Source organism: Polypterus senegalus, chromosome 1 (assembly GCF_016835505.1).
Source record: "Polypterus senegalus isolate Bchr_013 chromosome 1, ASM1683550v1, whole genome shotgun sequence".
Taxonomy (NCBI): Eukaryota; Metazoa; Chordata; class Cladistia; order Polypteriformes; family Polypteridae; genus Polypterus; species Polypterus senegalus.
The window spans coordinates 276,146,539-276,170,410 of record NC_053154.1 but is presented as its reverse complement, the minus strand read 5'-3'; the positions used below and the strand labels follow the sequence as shown (position 1 = coordinate 276,170,410).

Below are 23,872 nucleotides of genomic sequence, written 5' to 3'. Positions count from 1 at the left end.
TCATGCTCGTTTCACCAAGAAAAGACAGCTGTAAATGTTGCGGGTAGGTCAACAATGAATTTAAAAGGGAAAAATTGGGGTGCAGAGCCATAAAGGTTAAAAAACAAGGGTGAAAGGAACACAATGCATGCAATCTATGCGCTGTACCTTCATGTTACACGTTGAGGAAAAAAATGTCTTTTATTGTGTGAATTACTCTGTGTATGTAGTATGGTGTACACTACTTTACTTGCTAAACAAAAATTCTAACTCAAAACCAAAACAAAATGAGTAAATTGAGCTACCCAATAACAATTGTGGATATTCTAAGATTAGCATAATCATTTTGCAGCAATGTTTAAAAAATCCTTTATCTCTGTGATTTTACAGTCTATTAAGGCTATTGCAAATTAGAAGAAGTCAAACAAACAACCATAATATATTTTAATTCAAATTTAGAAAGGGGAGCATGTAGTACCAAATAATGAAATAAAAACCTGTGAGTTTACAATGGCAAACTGTAATAGTAAGATGTTACTTCAATGTTTATTGGGATCAAACGCTTAAGTAAAGTTTGGCTAGGTAGTTGCAATGATTCCATAGCCACTAAAATATTAACCGCTATTCTCAGATTTTTCCCTTGTGCCAGCCCTGTACAATACCCATTTATACTGTAGAGAGAGTATTAAAAAAAGCTGTTAAGAACACTGAAAACAAAACACGAGTTTCCAGGCTACAAAGTCAGAACATACTATTCTGGTGAATAATAAAAAATGAATACCTGTGTGCACTATTTAGGACAACAAATCCAAGGGGATTATTTAGTAATCACACATTTACAAATGCATAATTTGGGACCATTAAAAAGAGCATAAATCATAAAACACACAGTCCATGCTACTTTCCTGATTACTTCTATTTTTACTTATTTGTAACGCCAACTTGTTTTTTCCCTCCAAACAAAACAATGACCGTGTTTACTCAGTTTCTCTTTTTATTAAACTAAATTTGTTTGAAGAACTTAAACAAGTGTTATGTACTGTATAAACAAAAACAGGAAATCAGGATGGGGGCAAATGCTTTTTCACAGCACTGTGCAAACAATATACATAAATACATGTATTGTGATCTATGATTAGCGCAGTAATAAATCAAAAGCTTTCTTTCCCTCTTAAAAAAATGCATACAAGATTGACAGCAACGTTTACAGAGATGGATGATTGGCAGACAGACAAGGGTTTGAACATAATACATCCAATAAAAAACGACCAATTACAGAATTACATAAAAACTGAAAAAAATGTTCTTTGAGCTGACAGCTTTTTTGAAATTGTTACATTTTGAAGAGAAAAAAAAAATACCCCCTCTAATATAATATATTTGTGAGAAAATAAGTTTTGGTGTCTGTAAGGAAAACATATGCACACAAGTTTATATGTAGCTAATTTTCAATCTTTAAAATAAGAACGTATTGAGAGATGTCAAATACTGTATTTTGGGACAAATTTATCATATCATCAGTTTAAGTCCATATTGCCCATTTTTACTTATATATACCAAAAGCAATGTTAGTTGTTTCAGGCTTTAGTTTTTTTTTATATATTCAGTACTGCAATGCACTATGCCTCCATTTAAAGCAACTGAACAAATACAACATTTTTTTAAAAATACATATTAAAACCATGTTTAATTTGTTCTATGAATACAGAGGAATTGATGTAATGTATCTAAACAAAACACAAAACCAATTAAAAAGGAGAAAAAAAGTACAAGACGACAAAATTAAGACTGGTAGTAGGTCAAAAATTTACAAATCAGTGCAACTAAACCATTACTTATTGTATTACTGTATTGCCCTCAAAGGGCAGTACAGACCTTTGCAGATGTTACAGTTTTAAGAAATTAAACTGTAAACATGAAAAATGTGAAAGGCACAATATAAAATAGAGATTACGTGCTTATAGGTTTAACAATAAAATGTTTAAGACTTACCCAAGACATAAGCTCATGAAACATCCTAAACAATGCGTGTTACAGTGCTGTGTGTTCCCTTATTCTTTTGTATTTAATAAAATTAATTTTACACAGGACATTCAAAGAGAGATGTGTGGATGTAGAAAAGGTAGAACTTCACTATGACACAAAATCTATGACAAAAAGTGAAAGGTTTACTTAAAAAGAAAAAAAACATCAGAAATTAGATAAGGGGACAAAGACATTTAAACCATTGTTTTTACCTAGACTGTTTAATATCTGACCTGGAATAGGTTCATTTATATGATTGTAAAAAGCCAAAACATTCTAGATACATATGTAGGAAACATATCAAATATTTAGGGGAATATTTATGCATTAACTGCATGGTATGATGAAAATAAAAGTGGTCAGACACACAAGCCATGTAATGTAATGTAATGTAATTGTTATTGTATCTATTGAATTGTAAAGTGTCCTTGAGTAAATGAAAGGTTCTACATAAATAAAACGTATTATTATTATCATTATTATGTTGACATATTTTCAGGTTTTTTATAGACTCCTAATAAATACACCTGCATGTCCTCTCTCACCACATCCACAAACCACCTCTTAGGCCTTCCTCTTTTCTTCTTCCCTGGGAGCACCATCCCTAGCATCCTTCTTCCAATATACCCAGAATCTCACATCTATACATGTCAAAACCAACACAATTTTGCCTCTCTGGCTTTGTCTCCAAACTGTCCAAAATGAGCTGATGACACTGATGGTGAGGTGCAAATGGATTTAAGGTGGGCCGGGATTACAAGTTTTTTCGTAAGGCTTCAGGAATACGCAAGTTGTTCCCTATGCTTAAATTCTGAATAATCAAACAAAATGTGTTTGTTTTACTAAGAAATAGTACTCCAATGAAGCTATTTGGCATCACTGAATTTTTAATGTAACATACACATCATAACCAGAATTAAACAGATAAAAAGAGAAAATCTGAAATAAAGATGAAAGAGAAGCAAAATATGACACAGAAGAGATATGATCTAAGACCGGATCCTAGAAAAAGGGCAGAAGACAAAAGACCAGAAGGAAGCAACAGGGGAATAGTCCCAGTACATGTAAATAAAGGCGACAGGGTGTTAAGAGAGCAAAGGATATATAACAGACTGAGTGCAATTGCCATGGCAAAACATTTTCGGGAGGTTGAATATAAGAATTGCATGAATTCAGAAGTAATGTGTTTGTAGCTGTAATTCTAAAAATTGTATTCCTTGACAATGAAGGACTAAAAAAGAAGAATATGGGGTTAGAGCAAAAAGATGGGGGATCATAGCAAGCTTTAGTGAGAAAAGCAAAAAATGGAGACACATTTCTTTGCAAGGGGTAGTAAGGTAAACAGACAATATGATAATGGGACGCCTCATCAAAAGTCCTTAGGACTGATGTGATCTGGAGGTAGAAAAAGAAAGAAGCAAGAGGCATAAAAAAGTCTGAATGTAATGAGTGTAACGGGAAAAGACCCAAGACCTATATTTGAAGTAGAGTGAGCATGGCACTAACTAAATTTAATATTTTCAAGGGATTCTAGAGAAAGGTCAAATTCCTACAATAAAAGGCATTTTTTTCCGAATTTAAGAAAATTCACACATATAGCTTTATACCAATTGCTTAACAGTTTTAAAGCTGCAGAAAACATTAAAAACATTACAGTATGGATTATATATATATATATATATATATATATATATATATATATATATATTTTCTTATCATATCCTACTTTACATTCTCTAAAATGTTTTATAATACTGGGGCCATTTATTTTTTGGCAAGTCTGTTTTTTGGCCAAATATTAGATGAAACTACTACATGCAAAATGTATGTGAAATTAAAATAGCAGATAATAATTTATCTATTCATAATTGTATAAACTACTGCAGACAAAGAAATTGTGACATAAAAATAGTAGTCACTTATGCGCAAGATTTTGTGCTGGCAGTACACCATCATATTTCAAATTTGTTTGTGTATACTGCAATAATCCTACAAATTAATCAAGACTATACTACATCTCATAGCGATGTGTAAAACAAAGTAGATATATTGTATTGAGTATAAAATATCTAATCTTTAAGCACAAATATCTGTGACAGTGCATAAGGATTATTTAGTTGATATACATTAAGACAACTTTGCACTAGGGAAATGTCATCTTCAAAAAAAAAAAATTATGTTTGAGGAAGTCCTAGAAAAGTTACAGAATGCTAGTGACATGAAGAACTTGAGTCACAGTTTTGACTATTGACAGCAACAGGTTTCCTGATTCAGTGCAATGCTTAAATTCTAAGTATTGCTTGGTATAACTCTCAAGCATTGCCACGTGCACTTTTACAATTCAAGTGTCAAGGGTTCATTACCATAGCCAGATGCCATCTGCTATACATCCCCACCCCCTTGTTAGCTTTCTGACTGACACTGCAAACTTTCACAGGGGACTGCTCTTCAATCGAAAGTATGTGTGCTGCATCACAATACATTGCTACTCGCCATTTCATAAGGGTAACAAACACCCCATACCAGCCCCAACTGAATATCTCAGAATCAAACTGCACCTCACCACCACATCTCAAACCAATCGAATGTCACTGTACAGAGCACATTAGAAGAAGAAGAAAAAAAATCTCTTATCCTGTTTCTAGTCACACTCGAATCAACTTCCCCTTCTCTGAAGGAAGAAATGAATGCAATTACAAATAGGAAATAAAATCAAAGACCGGCCTTTGAGTATGGTGATGGCTGCTTGGTCAACCACTTAGAATCTCTGGCAGGGGTAGGGAGCCAAGAACAAATCTCATGTGCTTGCAACCCACCGATGGGCATCTAAGACCCAAAGGTGGTTGAGAAACACTGGTTTAAGTGGGTGGATGGATGGATGGATGGATACTTTATTAATCCCAAGGGGAAATTCACAGGTTAGCTCTAGGGAGTCCTATCCAGGGCTGCCAGCAAAGGCACTGCCACTACCCCTGCAACCCTGCAACCCAGCACAGAAAGAAGCTGGTATGAAAATGTATGTATGTACTTAGCTTTTTCTAGACATGCAATGAAAGAAAAACAGCAATAAAAATAAATAAATAAAAACAAACATGTGTGGGGCAACTGCTATAGAAGGCAGGAGAAGGGTGGATTGTAGCACAAAAAAAAAAAATCTAGTGTGCAAAATGTTTATATACAAGATATGTACATGGTTAGAAGTTGTTTACTTGTTGCTTCAGTGATACACAGTATGTATAGCTTGTTTATATACCTTTTTTTTTAATATAAAAAAGAGACTGCTTGGGTGCAAGAGACTATTTTTTTTTCCAAAAAGGGGGGCACCTAGTAACAAACAGTAGAACTTTGCAAAGCTATAGGATGGCACATCCAAACATGGCACAATGATAATTGATTGGTTCACAAAAGAAAATTCATTCCAAGGTTGTGCATCATACAATGTCTTTGTTATGTACTGTAAAATCCAGTTTTTTGGTAGGAAATCACTAAAGCACCAAATTTATATTTTATTCAGGTTTTAATGGTCTAAACCAGGGGTCGGCAACCTTTTGCTAACTGTGTGCCAACTTAAGGTTTCAAATTATTCAGAGTGCCAACATCACATATCATTTTATACAAGTCGAGGTCAATATTCTTATTTTACCATATATTTTATTTTTATATTTTAATTAATTAGTATATAGTGATATTCAATAATATGTAAAGTTGTAAACAACATTAAAAGAAATAGAGTTTCTTGAAAGATTTTTAAAAAAACTTTTTTATTATTAATGGGAGCCTTGCCCTTGCATGGTCTTGGCCAGTTGCTCAATATCGACAACATACTTTCTCACTTTGAGTTTGACACAATTTTCTGAATGTTCAGGCGTTAGGCGACTACGCTGTGGATTTAGCACTGCTTTCATGTGAGAGAAAATTTGTTCACAGGAATAGGTTGATCCAAAAGCTGAAAGAAGAGCAAAAGCAATTTTCTTCAAACAGATGTAATAATTCGGAAGGGATCTCCAACAGCTGAGAATAGCTGCAGACTTTTCTAGATTTTCATTTTCCAGAGACTTCCGTAGTTCAACAAATTTTGATGTCCATAATTCTGAAGATCTGAAGTCAATCTGTTGCATTTCAAAGTCATTAATATCCATCCAACTAAATAGTTCCAACTGGGTAGTTTCCAAATCAATTATATCAGGCTTAATGAGATACGAAAATAAGGATCCATGAATGTGGAAGTCTTTACTTGTTTATCAAATTCTGCTTTGAGTACTTCAATGTACTCTTGAAGCTCATCTACATTTACTTCAAATTGATTTGAGAGATTCTTCACATTGGAAGTACCTGAATGCTTTGATATTGATATCACAGGTAAAAATGTCTAGTTTCATTGTAAATGCTTTCCAATAGCTGAAAAGATCAAGTACTGTTTGTCCCTGTCCTTGTAATTTCAGATTAAGTTAATTTAAATGTGTGCTTATGTCAGTCAGAAACATCAACTTTAACACCCAGTTTTCATCATTCAGTTCAGGAAAATGTTTCTTTTTTTCATTAAGAAACACCTTAATAGCTCCAAGACAACTGACAAATCTATTTAAAACTTTGCCTCGACTAAGCCAGCGAACATTGCTGTGTAGCAGAAGATCTCCATATTCACACTCAATTTCTTGTAAAAGAAACTTGAACTGCCTGTGAACCAGTGAAGAATGAGAAATTATAAAGTTGACTATTTCAACAACAGTTGTCATCACAGAGACCAAATTCAGAGATGAGGTCTTTGCACATAGGCTCTCCTGGTGTATAATACAATGAAAATTCAAAAGTTTGCGGCCAACATGATTTTCAAGAAGTTTTACAAATCCTTTCTTCTTGCCAACCATTGCAGCAGCACCATCGGTTGTCACACAGAATAACTTGTTTAAGTCTATGTCATGTTTAGCAAAATAACTAATAAATGCAGTCAAAATGTCTTCTGCTTTGGTTGTGTCATGATGTGGCAATAAGCAACACAACTCTTCATAAATGTGATTATTTTCAAGATATCTTGCAACCAAGGCTAAGCGAGACAAATCGTTTAAATCAGTGCTTTCGTCAAGCACAACACTAAATACTTGAGATTGTTTTAATCCAGATATTTGTTTAGTTGTTACATTTTCAGCTAAATCAGTTATGCCTCTCAACTGATCTTGCAGAAATTGGTATTTCTCTAATACGAGTAAATATAATCTCCTTATTTGGTAAATCACCGAATAAAATTTCAGCACTGCTTAAAAAAGTTTCTTTGATGTATTCTCCGTCTGTAAACGGTTTCCCTTTCAAAGCAAAACATTCAGCTATTTTATAACTACATTCAGTAGCTTTAATCTTCATTCCAACTGCTTTGCTCAAAATACTAGTTTGTTTTTCAAACCAGAAATAGCTTTTTTGATAGCTCCACTTTTCTCTTCTGAGGTTTTAAACTTAGACTGGTGTTTTGTTTGAAAGTGTCTTTGTACACTAGATGTGCGACACGCAACGCTTTCACAACAGAAAGTACACACAGCACGATCTTTTTGTCCAACAAATCCATATTCTTTTGTCCAACAGATCTACATACGTGCAATATGAGAGGAAAACTGTCAGTAAACTGTCAGCTATAACTAGTCATAATGACACTACAATGCCGATCGCTGTACACAGCTTGTTTAGAAGCGTGGGCCTTAATTATATTGACGTTTTTTCTAAGTAGATCTAGGAACTAATAAAAATATGACCATCTCAGTTTTTATACAATGGATATATTTAGATTAATCAATTATGAACCATATATATTATTCAACTATCGGCATCCGGCCTTTGTAGATCTACTGTAGATCTGCATATTTGCAGCACATGACCGGAAAGTCGTAACCAATGTTCATATTAGAAAACATTTATAAAATGCAAAAACCAATGTTGTTCTATAGTGGGTATCGTTAAAATATCACCTGAAAAATTATATATATGCTTGTATACAACGAAATCCAGATATACACACAACAGGTTTTAAAGCAAATGCGCCACAATTTTTTATGTAATAGAATTTTGATCTCGCTAGTGGACGTTACTGTCGTTAGTTTCTGAGATTTCTCATATAGACTGTTCCCCTGACCTACTTAGACTGCTGTTACAACAAGTCTGTGGCTGGTACCCTGCTACGCCCAAGTGCCGAAATGAGCGAGGAAACCCCGCTAATCAATTTATAATCAACTTGATACAGGAAACGTGAAGAGTCTGCGTGCCATTTGAAATTGCTTGGCGTGCCAAGTGTGGCACGCGTGCCATAGGTTGCCGACCCCTGGTCTAAACAATGGTTTTTAATCATATAAATTCTTTCTTTGAAAAAACTGGAGTGTTGTACTCACTACTCTTCATCAGTTTGCAGTTCCTTTATTACATTAGCAGAATAAGATCCACTTATTTTGGGTATGTAATTAGGCTTAATAATCAGAATATACCCATTTGTGAATAAGTTACATTTTATACTGTATCGGGCATTGAAAAATGGTATCGAATTTAAATACTATTCTAAGCAACAGATGAAAGTGTGAATCTTTGATATTGTGACAACCCTAGTAGGCAGAGAGTACCTTTAAATGTAAGGCTATTCAAAAGCTGTAACAAATTCATTCAATAAAAAAAAATAACCATTTCCATATGTGCAGTTTTCACAGCATGACTTTCAAAAAGCACTAAGGGCAGTGTGAAAAATGATTATGGATTTTCATTATTTATATAATTATGTAGAGAAAAAGCAAATATACTATGTGCGAGAAACACATTTTCTGTGTTGCTGGGGTCTGCAACACACTGCTAATACAAGGACTCAATATTTAATTCTTTCTAGTCAAACCCAAAGATCCTCACCAAGTCTTGGCCCACTGTCTAATTGAAGCAGACTTGCACTGAAAAACTTTTTTTTACAAAAATGTCAACACACCCACCTTTATTTTACTTATTTTTACTAAATATGTACCCATTTAGGTTATACCAGCCCCAGTCTTTATGATTTTACAGCAACAACAAAATGTGGCTAATAATCTTAATCTATTCCCAATATGATTGACATTAAGGAAAGCAACTCCTAATGTACAGAGCTGTGAAAAATTATTTGTTCCTTCCCGATTTCCTCTATTTTTGTTAATGTTACTTGTTTCTGAGCTCCAAATAAATAAATAAATAAATAAATAAATACAAATGTTGACTATAACTGTCAGAAAATGAACATTCACAAAAGAGGGAATGGATCAACCACTGAGGAGTTACTAAGCAGCAAATATAAACAAGACATTTTTTGAACATGCTTAAAATACACCATATATACTCAAATATGAGCAGAGTTTATCAGCACCCAAAATGTGCTGATAAATGTCACCCTTGGCTTATATTCGAGTCAGGTCTCGCTGCCCCCGCCAACCCGAGAGAAAGAGAAACACGCACGCACACACGCAGCACGAGAGACAGACACGCATGCGCAAAAGAGCTGGCCGCATAAGGCCAAGAAGGCAGTTAAAAAATGCACCAGACTTGTTTTTAAAGAGACAGATTCGAGCATTGTTTTAACCTCGTATTTAATGAAGACTTTTTTCTATTGGATTTTTTATATCCATATCACTTCTGTTTACAGCGATTGGTTCGTAGCGTGCATTGTTGCAGTGTTACTTTTCTTGGTGGTTTATTAAATTACAGATTTTTCAAATGTTCATTTTTTTCCCTGTGCTTAAAACTCATTAAAAAAAATGTGTTTTTAATGAGCAGTTCGTAGCGCTATAGTGCAAACTCTTGCAGTGTTAGTTTTCTCTGTACAGCACCACACAGATCCTTTAGCTGTCAGTTGAATGCAGTTATCTTTCTTAAGCCAATGTCCCATTACATGACTTATAGTTGTGGGGTATGTCAGATTAACCAACTACTATAAAACAGGGCACTGTACCAATCATTGAAACAAGGATGTTAATTGCACAAAAAAAAAAAAAAAGTCTTGACTGTACTATATAAGGCTTCACAAGCGCCACTGGTAATTTTATGAAGAGAAGTCAAAACTCAAAATATGTAGCTTTCCAGACCCAAAAGACCACAAGTCTACAGTGAATAATTGTGAAGCACTCCGATGTTGATTATAATATATATATATATATATATATATATATATATATATATATATATATATATATATATATATATATATATATATATATATAATCCCAAATGTAATTCAAGTTTACGCTATAAAGCTACTTATTACATATTTCCTCTCCCAACCCCGCAAGGCTCACTTGAACTTAACCATAGTTACACAGGATGTGGAGTCCGAGTCATGCTCAGGGACTGGCAACAGCAAGGAGGTTAAAAATTAAAAAAATAAATACACGCAACACACTGTTAATCTGAAGCTGTCTGGAAAAAATGCCAACAATGACATAAAACTGCATAGCAGTGTCTGTTCAAAATAAACATAGTGAACTCAACAATATAAACAGACATGTTTAAATAACATATGGTATTAATTGATTCTAGGTGGACTGTATAAAAACCCAAATGAGACAGCAAGTGTTGCCTTTAAAGCAAGGATATGAAAAGCAATAAAAGCTTTATAAATTAAATTGCCTTCTTTGTATGTGCTAAATAATGAATTAAATAAAACCACTCTTATGTGTATATGATGTTTCCAATTGCTCTCTCTCTTTTTTGTAAAATATTTTAAAGATTAATTTCAATTTTTAGCCAGAGGTCACTGAAGAAATCAAAACCAGGGGGTGGACACCAGTGTAAGGATCACTTAACTGTTTGCTTATTGGTTACCACGAAGACCAAATTAAAAAGGAAGAGCACAGCAACAATCTGCCTAGCAACCAAACAGCAATCCAGATATACACATTTTTCGCAGCATTAATTTGTAAAATCTTTATGCACTGCCTGTATATCATAGCAAAAATATATTAGAATGAAGAATGAAGTACAGCCCCTTAATCGTGCTAATATACTAAATTTACTTCTTGTAAAATAAAAAGTTACAGTACCAGTATACAGCGCAAAACTGAGGCACAGTGTATGATGTCTGCTGAAACATTTTAGACATTCAAACTTTATTTCATACAGAACCTTTTATAACCTTTCAGAAAACTATAACAAAACATACAAAGGCAGAGTAGATGAAAATATTTATGAACATTTAGAAAAAGTATGATAAAAAAAATTGCAGAGTAACTCAGGTGCTAATAAAAAAGAACAGAGTCAAATTTAAGTGTGTAAAATTGTCACCAACAATAACAGAGTACATAAACTATCCAAAGCTAGTGTTGCATTAGAGAAAGTCAATAGATCATTTATAGCACACAGATTTAACTCTTTTAGGGCAGATGTCAACTTCTGTCAACAGGAGGGGTTGAGTGCGCATGTCAACAAAAGTCGACATACAGGAGTAGAGAGCAACAATCAGCTGTTAATAGTAACAAAACTCACTGTTACGTCACTGGCATTCCCTCTCTGCTCGGAGGAATGTTAGAATGTTTGTTTGTTTGTTAGAATGTTAGCATCTAATTCTTGTGTGTGTGTGAGTTATGACATGTAAACAAAGGCAAGATGGCATCGACATCTCACGAGGGAGCGAAGCAGGCGAAGAAAAGAAAATATTCAGCAGACGATGTTTTGCGCATTATTGCCGAGTCAGACTGTGATTTTTCAGAATCTGATTTTGTTGAGAGTGATTAGGAGATCGAGCAAGAGACTGAGGTACTGGCATCAGCTGATCAGACACCAGCCGATGCCGCCCCAGCTGATCGGCTGCCAGTTGAGGGCATTCGCCCAGCCGCCGCACCTACGGCAAGGTTCACGTAGGATGAACACCCAGACATTGATCCGTGGGAGCCAAACTGGCTACCATACTTCACAAGACAGCATGGCTTGCTGTTGGACACGACAGATTTCCAGCTGCTGGACTACTTCAGCTACTGTCGGACGAGACAAACAGGAATGCAGACCAATCACGGGCTGAGCTTGCACCAAATTCTTGTTTTTCAAAGTGGAAACCCACAACAAAAGACAATATGAAGGGCTTTGTGGCATTACAAATAGGACAAAAAGGAAGCGTCTTAAAATTTGGATCTAGTGCTGATGCTTGTTGATAACAGCTTTGGATGAATGAAACATAAAAGAAAAAGTATCAGTCATCATGACTGACAACTCCGCTAATATGATCTGTGAGGAGCAGGTTATGGAAATACTTCATGCTTGCTGATTTGTGCACATGCTCACTTTGGTATCAGAGGCTGCTCTGAAAATTCCAACAACTGCCCACCTGCTTGGCATATTGCAAACTTTTTCCATTGTAGCATTATAGCTAGCCAAGTGCTTAAACAGGAGCAATGTATGTGTGTTGGCAAGTCCAATAAACTTGTGATTGATGTGGTCATGCAATGGAATGCCACATTGGAAATGCCAGAAAGGTTTCTGGAACAAGAGCCAGCTATCTCAGGAGCTCTGCATACTGCATAGGCAGCGAAGTTGCTTGCGGTGTGACTAGCATGCAGCGCACTTGTCTGCAACACATCTGCCACATGTGCACTGTCTCCAGTGTAGATTGCTTAGGCGCCACTCATTTGGATGTCGACTGAAATTACGTTTGCTTGTGACGTCGGGATAAATGATTTCAGACATTTACTGGGTTACAGCAATACTTAACCTCTGTGCTGCACAGCTTACTTTTATCTAGTTGTTCTTTACCAATGCACAATTTGAATCCGTAGGAAGACCATACACCCGATAAGAGTCAAAAAGGTGCATATTTCAATGGAGGATGACACACTAGATTATTCATTCCTACTTGCAACCAGACCCATCTCATTCTCTGCAAGGTAGTAAATTGTTTTTTTCCATACAAAGCCTAAACAGGTGCATTAGCAACATCTACTGGATTGGATGCCAAAAACGAAGACAAGCAAAAATCTGCATATAGTAATTGAGCAGAACAGAGATTCACAAAATCAATTTTGATACTTTAAGAATCGGTATTTAATTGTTTAAGCAAAAAACAACTAAATTGGAAAAAATCAATATTTTTACCCAGGCCTACCCATAAAGCAGCAGAGGATGACAAATCTGTACTCTCAACACCCGGGACTACCAGTTTTTAATTCCAGACAAACAAATGACAGACTCTGTTTTGAATCTTAGGTCCACGCGATATTTTCCAAATCAAAAACAACTTTATAAAAAACAAAATACGCAATTCTTCAAGTATGATCTTAACCCTTAAACTGCCACATACTTGGGAGTTAATGCACCCTTTGACACCAAATACTTTTTTGCTAAGCTTTTTAAGTAAACGTCACAATTCACAAAGAAAATGTGAAATTTTAATGGAAAGAGCATCACAATTACTGCACCACTGATCATTTTACACACTGCAAATGAAATGTAAAAAGTATTTATATATAAAAAAAAACAAAAACCACCCACTACTGCAACAATCTATTATATGTTCAAATCACCAAGCCAACTGCACTTGACCTGGCTGCATGCAAGCACAAAAAAGGTAAGGCTAGTCTAGTGCAGCGGCTGAATCACTGAGACAACGATGCTGCAGTTCTGCCAGGGCCAGCTGTGGTCATGAGCAGGCTGCTCAACGAATGTATGGCACTGACTGATCAGCTCTGGCGTACTGGCAAATTGCTCTGGGAAGCAATATTAGCTGGTTGCAGCACTCAATAAATTTACGTCACCATATATATATATATATATATATATATATATATATATATATATATATATATATATATATATATTTTCGGTTCTGGCGTGCTGGCAAATTGCACTGGGAAACCACTTTAGCCACATGCAGAGTTCAACGAATGTATGTCGCCAAATATACTCAGCTCCGGCGTGCTTCCAAATTGCACTGGAAACCAACTTTAGTCTGTTCCGGTGTTCAATGAATGTACTTTGCCAAATACACTAGGCTAAGGTGTGCTGGCAAATTGCATTGGGAACCAACTATAGCCAATTCCAGCAGTTTAAGGGTTAACTTGGATGTTGCTTTTAAAGACAGCTGTTTATAGTGTGCCAGACTGCTGTGATTTGAACCCCTTGTAAAGCCTAGTTTATATTTGACATGTCCACACTGATTGCAAGGGCAGCATAACAAAAATAAATTCAGAAGGTGTGAAATACGCTGGTTTTTCTTTGCATGCTGCACATATGTACCTTAAACAGTGAATATCAAGAGGAGGCTGGATAACAAAGAGGCTAGATACCAGAATTACGAACAAACAGCTGCATATGAAGCAACAGGCTATCAAAGTGCAAGGAAGACAAGCATAAACATTTGAGAATATTGCACTTGTCCACCCTTTATTGCTTTTGCTTAACTGGTCTACACAGATACACACTAGTGAGTAATGCCAAAAGTTAACTGTATCCTCTAGTCATTTATAGCAACATAAAGTAAAAATAAATACACTTTACTATGCATAACCAAAAAAAAATAAAATAAAAACAACAAGGTGAACCATTCCACTACTACTTCAATGTAAGTATTGCGTGTAAGAAATTATAATTACAAGCAGATTAAGTCAAAATAAATAGAATTTTACAAATACTGTAAGAACCTTTTATTTTAACAAATTAAATAAGGCGGATATTACATAAAGTGTCAATGACTGCAGGGAGGGGACAGCATCACAACCAAATGAGAATGTACCATGCTGTATGCAGAAAACATTCAGAAACCATATAAAAAAGGATGTCCATTGATTTCAAGAAAAAAATTTTAGGACTGAAAAGGTGAGAAACCACAGTAACATTAGACTGTTTAATAGCAAGCCATGTTTATTTAAAAAAAAAATTATATATATATAATTAAACAGTAATCATGTGCTGTAGACCCCTAAAATGTATACTGGAAGTTGTGAAATGCTCCCCTCTACTAGCACAAAAAACTGCAAAGTGTGAACATGGTTTTTCAGGCCTAAACATCATCTATATTACTAAACGAAGATTGTATATATGCACAGATGCCAGAGGACAGCAGCACCAAAAGCACACAAGCACAGCACCTCAGCGCCTCAGAGTCAAACCCAGCGGCTTCCCAAAGTCAGTAGGTGGCGCCCAAACAACAAAACACAACCTGTAAACTAAACTGTTTATAAGGAAAGTTTTGATTAACTATTTTGAATTTACCATTTTATGATTCTTTTGTTTCCAATTTACTTCATTTAAATCTTTGCACTCCGATATTTGTTTTACTTATAGGTGCAGCAACTCAAAGACATTTTGGACTTAAATGATACAACAATTACATTTCAATTTTAGTTTTAATAAATTGGTTAATTTTAGTACAAATATATTTATTTAATTAAATGAAAACTTTCCCAGGACGCTCCCACCCTCCATCATTTTTCATCCCTCCAAAGATCGAAGGGAAAAGAAAGCGATTGCCATTCTTGGAATCACGATTCTTTAGAGAATTGGGGGTTTACTGGTCTTTAATAAAATGGTGGCCCTCATAAAGGTCCAAGCAAGACAAAATTTAATGTAGCTGTATATGCAGATTACCAGCTCTGGTGAACTAAAGGTTAATGACATAGTAAAGAACACACTGAACCCCAGAATAACCCTGAAAGTCAAGCTGATGATGGTTTTGACAGAAAGACTAAGGTAGGGACTGAATTAGGTCTAAAAACAAACTTTGAGAATAAAACATTAAGTTATTTTTGATAAAATACAGTATCCGAGTACGTTTTAAAAAGACCACACATTATATAGTACTAGTCTATTTTCCAAATTTTTTTCCAATATGCCAACTGCATTTATATTATGGTGCAGGAGTTGAATGCGCCCATGCACAACAAAACTTAAACAATGATGTAAAAAAAGTTGCAGGTAACCCTCAACCTCATATAAAGCTGGTCTACCAGATAGTAACCCTGCAGACTACCATATGCATTTACAATTTGTCCACCACTGAAACAGCACTGTTTTCATTTTCACAAATTACAACTCTGAAATGGGGAATGTGAAGCTTTAATAGTTTTGTATATTTAAAAAACCTTTCAGCCTTTCATTTAATACACATTTAGACATCAGGTGCCATGACAACTAAACATTGTTTAAAAGGTAGCATTTTTGAACTTGGTTTGTTAAAGATTACTATGAATTAAATCAATATTAATTTAAATGTTGTAAATTATAGCAGTTTTCATTTGAGGTCATATTTACTCACCCCTACGATACATAAAAAGGCATCAACTTATAATTTTGAATTTAAAACATGCAGTCAGACTAAAAATTTACATCAACTTGTGGAGTGTCTCAGTTACTTGGTTTAGCAGTTCAGCACTCCCTGAAAACACTAATCAGTCAGCGTACACACCTGAAAATGAAATGGAAGGAATACAAATAAAAAACATGCTTCTGTCAGCAGATAAGGCAGTTATAAAATAAGGAAATTTATAGAGATTGCTAATTCATAACTGTATGTGCCTTTGTACAAGCAGGTAGAGGACTAAAACTACTTTTTAGCTTGTAACTGCAATATTTGTTCCAATGAAAAACTTTTCCCGAGATAATAAATGTGTTCAAATGATTTGACCAAAACAGAAAATGTTAAACATGAAATCAAAGCAGGAGGAGGAGTATAGTATTGCACTACAAGGACACGTACCTGGGTATATTTTTTGCCATCCTTGGAAATCTAGACGGACTGTATTTTTTTGATGCTTGCATTACAAAATGCATTGTTATTACATTACCACCAAAGGCACACTGCTACACAGATTCCAGTATAAAACACTATTATATATTTATGTCAAATGTTTGGGATGAATTTTATTTTCATACCATCTTAGGGAAAGAAAGGGCTTAGTAGGAAACACACAGTTTGTACACACTGTAATAATCAAGTAACTTTGCAACTCTGCACTGGTAATTGAAAGGTTGCCATTCCAAATCCTGTAAACGCCCGAAGTGACTCTACTCCATTGGGCCCCTGAGCAAGGCCCTTAACCTGCAATTGCTCTGTCCTGGGTATGACGTTAATCTGCATCCAGCCCTGCATTTAGGCCCTCCAACCTGCAGGGAAAAACCTGGGAGTTGGTGGCAGAATTGGCACTCGAGCCACCATAAAAAAACCTCACATTGTTCCATTCCATCTGAAATAGTGAGGTGCTGAGGTGTCACCTATTGCATGGCTGCACTTTGGTCCTAATCTGGGGATCCTGAGCTGATTTGTCATGTGGTGGGTGCGGCAATGTGCTGTATCAGTGCACACTCCTAACCTCTCTCACTCTCTCTTTGCAATATTATAAACTAGGACTATTTATAACAATCAAATATTAGCTTTTGCCTTTAAGACTTTTATTTTTTAAGTCTCTCTATTATTAAAAAAAAAAAATCCTGTGGGAGGGAATGACTAGTAGACGATACATGATCTTCACGTTAAGATCAAGGAAGACACTTAAAAGACCCGTGAGACGAAAGACAATGGCCACAGAGCGTCTCGACGGGGACTGTAAACATGAGACTTTGTGCCAAGAGATTGACCCAGGAACGTCTCGCGAGGACATAGAACATGAGATTCTTGCAAGACATGCCCTACTTACAAGCAATATCAAATAAGACCACTAAGAGAAAAGCCATCAGTCGTGTAAATGTTTTGACCACACACAGATCCAGGGCTCTCAGCACATATAAAGTGTATAAGGACAATATGTTATAAATGAAACGTCAACGACTAAACGAAGAAGAAAGAGCAGCGCAGGAAAGAGAGACCCAAAAGCGTTGGAGAGAAAAAAATGCAAAAAAGAATAATCTAGGTGCAAATGCAGACAATAAGAAAAGTAATAATCAGCCCGGAACAAATGGAATTGGAAAAAAAGCACGTCCAATCGGGCTCAGAATTAAAAGACAAAGTAGGACTTCATAAAGACGTTCAAAAATGCTGGCATGAGACACATGCAGAGCAGGTTAGAGATTATGAAAGCAGTGAAATTCGAAAGGCTCGAAAAAAAAAAATGTGATACAAATGCAGAGAAACATAAGGAATATGAAAGCAGAAAAATTAGAAAGTATCAAAAAAAAAAGTAAACATCGCAGTGGCGCAAACAAACGGAAATTATTACTCGAAAAAAGGGAAAATAATCACTAAGGATCAGATGTCATTAAAAAAAGCAGCACAAAGCAAAGTCAGAAATAAAAGACAGAGTACAAAAAAAAAGTAACATGCAGAGCAGATGAGAGGTAATGAAAACAGTGGAATTCAAAAGACGCAAAAAAAAGGCACGAAAAACATGCAGAGCATGATACAGAATATGCAAACAGAAAAAAACGAAAGTGTCAAAACAAAGAAAGTAAAGATCGCATCAGCGCAAACAAAGACAAATTACTCGGGGGTAACGGAAAGGCGAAAAGACATGGAATATATGGACATTGGTGATATGTCAGAAGTATGTTAATATTGTAAGGCTTTGAAGTCCAAGTTGAGTGTCTAATTCGTGTTGCCATCAGGGAAGTTATGTTTATACACAATAAGGAGGCGTATCCAAGAGAATTAAAAGATTTGATGTTTCGGGAACCTGAAATCCACAAAACACTACAGGCAAAATATTCGAGTCTACAATAATCTTTTCGCATTTGCGTCATTCAATGCGCAAAACGTAGATTTACACAAGAATGGACCATGCGCTATGAGAATCTGTGGTCCAGCAACAATCAAAGCAATAACAAGTTTAATTTCGAAGAAACCACAATTCTGGCGGGTGTATAATTTATGATAACGGAGAAGCGATGCAACATAGAATCGAAACAGTTAAATGATCGGACGTATTAGAAATTATACAGCCAATAATGGACACAAATCCATATGTCTAAAAGTATCGCACTTTACAAAAAAAAGCTATCTGCAAAACACAGACAAAGAAGTTTTCTTGGATTTCTGTATGAATCAGAAAGATCATGCACACATATAATAAACCATCATGTGATGAGTTATCAGTGATAATAGTTTCAAAAGACAGAACTATCAAAAAAAGAGTAGATATTCATGTTTATCCGAAAGCAGAAAATTAATCGACATTTCTGTCTAATAATTCACCAAACTGCGATCCATTACTCTTTCCCTTGCTTTGCCCAAATGGAGAAACAGGATGGCCATACAATATGAAACACATGAATTCAGAAAAATGAAAAACACAAATGGGTGGCACGGTGGCGCAGTGGTAGCGCTGCTGCCTCGCAGTAAGGAGACCCGGGTTCACTTCCCGGGACCTCCCTGCGTGGAGTTTGCATGTTCTCCCCGTGTTTGAGTGGGTTTCCTCCGGGCGCTCCGTTTTCCTCCCACAGTCCAAAGACATGCAGGTTAGGTGGATTGACGATTCTCAATTGGCCCTAGTGTGTGCTTGGTGTGTGGGTGTGTTTGTGTGTGTCCTGCGGTGGGTTGGCACCCTGCCCGGGATTGGTTCCTGCCTTGTGCCCTGTGTTGGCTGGGATTGGCTCCAGCAGACCCCCGTGACCCTATGTTCGGATTCAGCGGGTTGGAAAATGGATGGATGGAATAACACAAACAATATTTCGGGGCAAAATTAGCGATACGCTCCAATGTATTTATCCCACTTCTGTCATCTCAACATCTAACACAACATTACATTATTAATGCGTATCTAAAAGTTGAAGCTATTCGTCTTTTCTTTATTAAATCGAATCAAGCAAAACTTAGAATGGAACATATTCAAAGACTCATTGATCACGTTCAAAATTCAAATATCAATAGTTCAGACAAACTCAAAATAGGTAAAGCAGTAATATTACCATCATCATATCAAGGTAGTCCAAGAGCATTGCAACAGTTATATCATGATGCAATGGCAATATCCAGAACTATCGGTCAGCCAGATTTATTTATTACAATGACGAGCAATCCACAATGGCCAGAAATCCGGAGATTCTTGAAAACAATGCCATCAGTTACAACAGCTCTGGATATTAGTACTTCCGTAAGTAGAAAGTCTTAATTTTATTGAAAGAACTCAAAATGGTGTTTGGTAAAATCCAAGCATACATTTACACAATCGAATTTCAAAAATGGGGTTTACCTCACATGCATTTATTGGTTACTTTACAAAAAAAATTAGAACTGCTGATGATGTACATCGTTTTGTCTGTGCTGAAATTCCAAACAGAGAAACCAATCCTGAATTATGGTACAAAGTCATTAAACACATGTCTCATGGACCTCATTTATAAAATCCTCAAAAAAATTGACAATGCATCCACTACAACCTATGTGTTTTAAATCTCATCTTTTGACTACTTCAACTGTTAGTATAAACAGTAAACATCATGAGCTTGCTGTGCAAACAAGCTGACAGAAAGCATATGAAAGCCATGCATCGGACATGACCTCAAACCACTATTGTGATGCAAACACAGGGAGTTGTACTCAAAAAACCTAAATAAAGCACTTGACTAGAAGCAGCAAATTTAAAAACTTTATGCTGCCATGGTTGAATTTATTGAAATTGGCTGAAAGTAAACATGGAGGTTTATAATGAATGGCAACCCCCATTTATGAAATTCTGAAACGAAACATTGAATTTTAACGCGAGATTGCAGGGTATGCCATGATTGGCAAAAACAATTTCAGTATAGCACAGGACTCTCAATCTATCTATCAGTCTCTCTATTATAAAAAATAGGCTTGGAAGGAGACGATGCATGATTTTCTGAGTGACACTTTAATGTCCCGCAAGACAAGGCAGTGAAACAAAAGGACAGCTGCTGTACAAGCTTTTAAATGATCGACGTGCAGTGCAACAAGCAGAAGACGCAGCTCGGCAGTAGCAGCAGCAAGCCAGCAGCTGATCTGACTGCATCGTCTTAGCCATACTGTAACAAATGAAGACTGACGCAGTTTTAAAATTTTGTGGCCAAGATACTGCAAAAATAATTAAGCACAAATAGTGACCATGGCTATTTGCTATCTCTGCAAAAGCCAAAAGCAAATTTGTAAATATAAAATAAGCCTTCACCTTTTTCAAGTCACACATGACTAGACTTTAAAGGGGGGAGGAAAAAAAATCAAACACAAACAAACTGCCCGGCAATATCAATCCATTTCCTGAAAAAGCGCAAGTGATCTTCAGTTTTATTTAACAAGATTCCAACTACTTTTGTACTGATACTATACACCTTACACATTTAGTAAGCACATTCCTAGTTTATTTCTCAAGATATACAAATGCCCCTATAATATAAAAAAAATGGAAAGAAAATCTAAATAGTGAAGTGAACATGGAAATATCCATTAAACATGGGTAGACATAAAATGCTGATTCACTGTGTACAGTGGTAAAGTTACACATATGGTAACAAATATTGTTCAACAGTGAACCATTTGACAAAAATCTTCAAAATGAATTTAGAAAGCTTAATAAAAAATGTATGAGTTACATTATGAACACAGACTTCAAGTTAAATTCGATATCACTCACAAATATGAATAGATAAATAAATGAATATAAATATTTAAAAAAATGTTAAATGTTATTAAACTGTAATAATAGGAAATATCAGTTTTACATTCTTATTGTATTGATCATTCTGAAACAACCAACAAATGTTATTACAAGGTTAAATATTTTAAGACGCTGGGTTTCAAATATGAATTACAGAAACATTCCTTTGCCTAGCAATGTTAACTGCCAATGACAAGTATCCAATAAATGTTTAACAAATGAAATGTCACAAAAATGACTATTCTTAAAATGTTAATTACGTTATTCTGAATTATGCAGTTTACCAAAATTGAACCCTCGTAAGTTCATCATGTTGGCAAGATACCACCTTCAATGAAGACTGTACGGTTGCACATATACACATACTGGTGTCTTGCAGCTGCACAAACAACTGCTGTGCTGTCTTTTTATGTACTAAAAACAAAACACAAAAGGTCGTAACAAGCCAAAAACCGTAAATTGAGTGAAAACAAGACAAAACCACTTTCAGATCAAGGATGAAATTAATGGAATATTCTGAAGTCTGCAACTCTTTAGAATATGTATACTTATGATTGCTTTATATTGATTTAACATTAAATATTTGTACATGCAAATATTTACTTTTTATCTCACACACACTGATAATAATAAAAACAGCCTTTACATATGCTGTCTGACAAACAAGGAAACTCCCAAAATGAATTATTAGCCAGAAGAGGTATCTATTTAAAGGCTATATATCCCTGTAGCAGTTTTAGGCAAACTTTCAAACACCAACAGCTTTTAAGTGTTATATATCGTGCCAATTATTAATGAGGATATGGCTGAACAACAGATACCTTTGAACCTTTTATGCTTGTTTCAACATGAACCCTGCACCTTTGCCAGGGTGGGGATAAAGAAGTAACATATTTACTTTGGAGAGTTTTTAAGTACATAAAATATTTCTGGAAAAAGATTTTAATTTCCAGGGGGTGACAGAATATTTAATCAAACTAACAAGAAACAATCTGAAAAACTAGTCAAGATTTTCACTACATAAATTTGAATCTTAGCACAATAAATAAAATAACTACCAATAAATGAAAATAATTAACCATTTCACTCAAATTGTCACATTCGTGTAAAACAATTTAGGAAGAATAAATAACTACATTTGCCGATTCTGAAACAGTCAATTAGAATGAGAAACTAGTCGTATACAAAGAGCAATGAAAAACAGAGGCAATAAAGATGAAATCCTGAATGTTTTTCAAAGCCAAGTGGAGTACATAGATTAAAAATATAAGTAGGTATTAAATTATGAATTGATGAAATTTAGACATTAATGAAATAAATACAGAATATTTGGATATGTACAGCATTGTGATAAATACAGAAGAAACAAGGCCACGACAGGCATTAAAGATGATATGGACACAGGATGCAGTGAATGATTTTGAAAATAACGAAATGTTGCCCTCCTCCAATGGATGCCCAAGGTAACAAATGATAAGAATCTGGGTGGCAACTAACCACCCTGGCTAAACGTTGTGAAATGTTGCAAAACCAACTGGATGACTGATGAATTTTCTGAGAAAACTCCTAAAAGCCAACTTCGCACCTAAATTTGCAGACCACATTAGCCATTTGGGAAACAAATTATACAAAAAGAATATTAATCTGTTTTAAACTCCAACTAGAAGAAAACTGTTGTAAACTCAAGACCACAACTGAGTCAGTAATTTAACCACTCCTATCAATTGGGAATGACCAACAGCAGGTCCAACTGCTAACCTGCTGGAGTTGTCAAACTAATGGGATTTAAACATGCAACTAGAAAACTACATGCTACAAAACCAAGTGCACTATGCTGGCCACCGAAAAAATGCCAATGACATTGATATCCTAGAAGGGCACGGTGTAGAGTATTTTATTCTGCAGCAGATTAACTCAATATACCCCCCACAATAAAAGATATTTTCTGAAACGTCTAACACTTGAGACTATTCAAAAACAGATGTTTTTAAATAACATTGTAAGCAATTTCTGGTGGCTACACTAACGTAAAATTTATGAAACTGAAAAAAAAAATGGTGGAAAGGGGTTACGGCTAAAGAAAAATTAAGGACAAACAAAAGAGTAAGATAAACTGACACAGCAATCATAGACAAGCTTTGATTAATGTTTACCCATTTGAAAGCCTGTAGTTTCAAAAGGCGTTATTAGGGAGTTTAACTATAGCTAGACATTCGCTGTCGTTTCAAAAGGGAATTACAAAGGAATTCACCACAAGGCACCCACCAACCATATTTGAATAAATCATAAAAATAGGATCAATGTATCTTAATGCACACGCTTCCCGCAGAAAGAACCTCAAAAGGTTGTTTTGTCAA

At 35.4% G+C, this 23,872-nt stretch overlaps 1 protein-coding gene across 2 annotated transcripts in view; it reads right to left on the bottom strand.

Moving 5' to 3' along the window:
- The window catches only part of LOC120542463 (ligand-dependent corepressor-like), a 271,671-nt gene that overhangs the window by 247,023 nt on the left and 776 nt on the right, over positions 1-23,872 (bottom strand). The window lies entirely within an intron of this gene.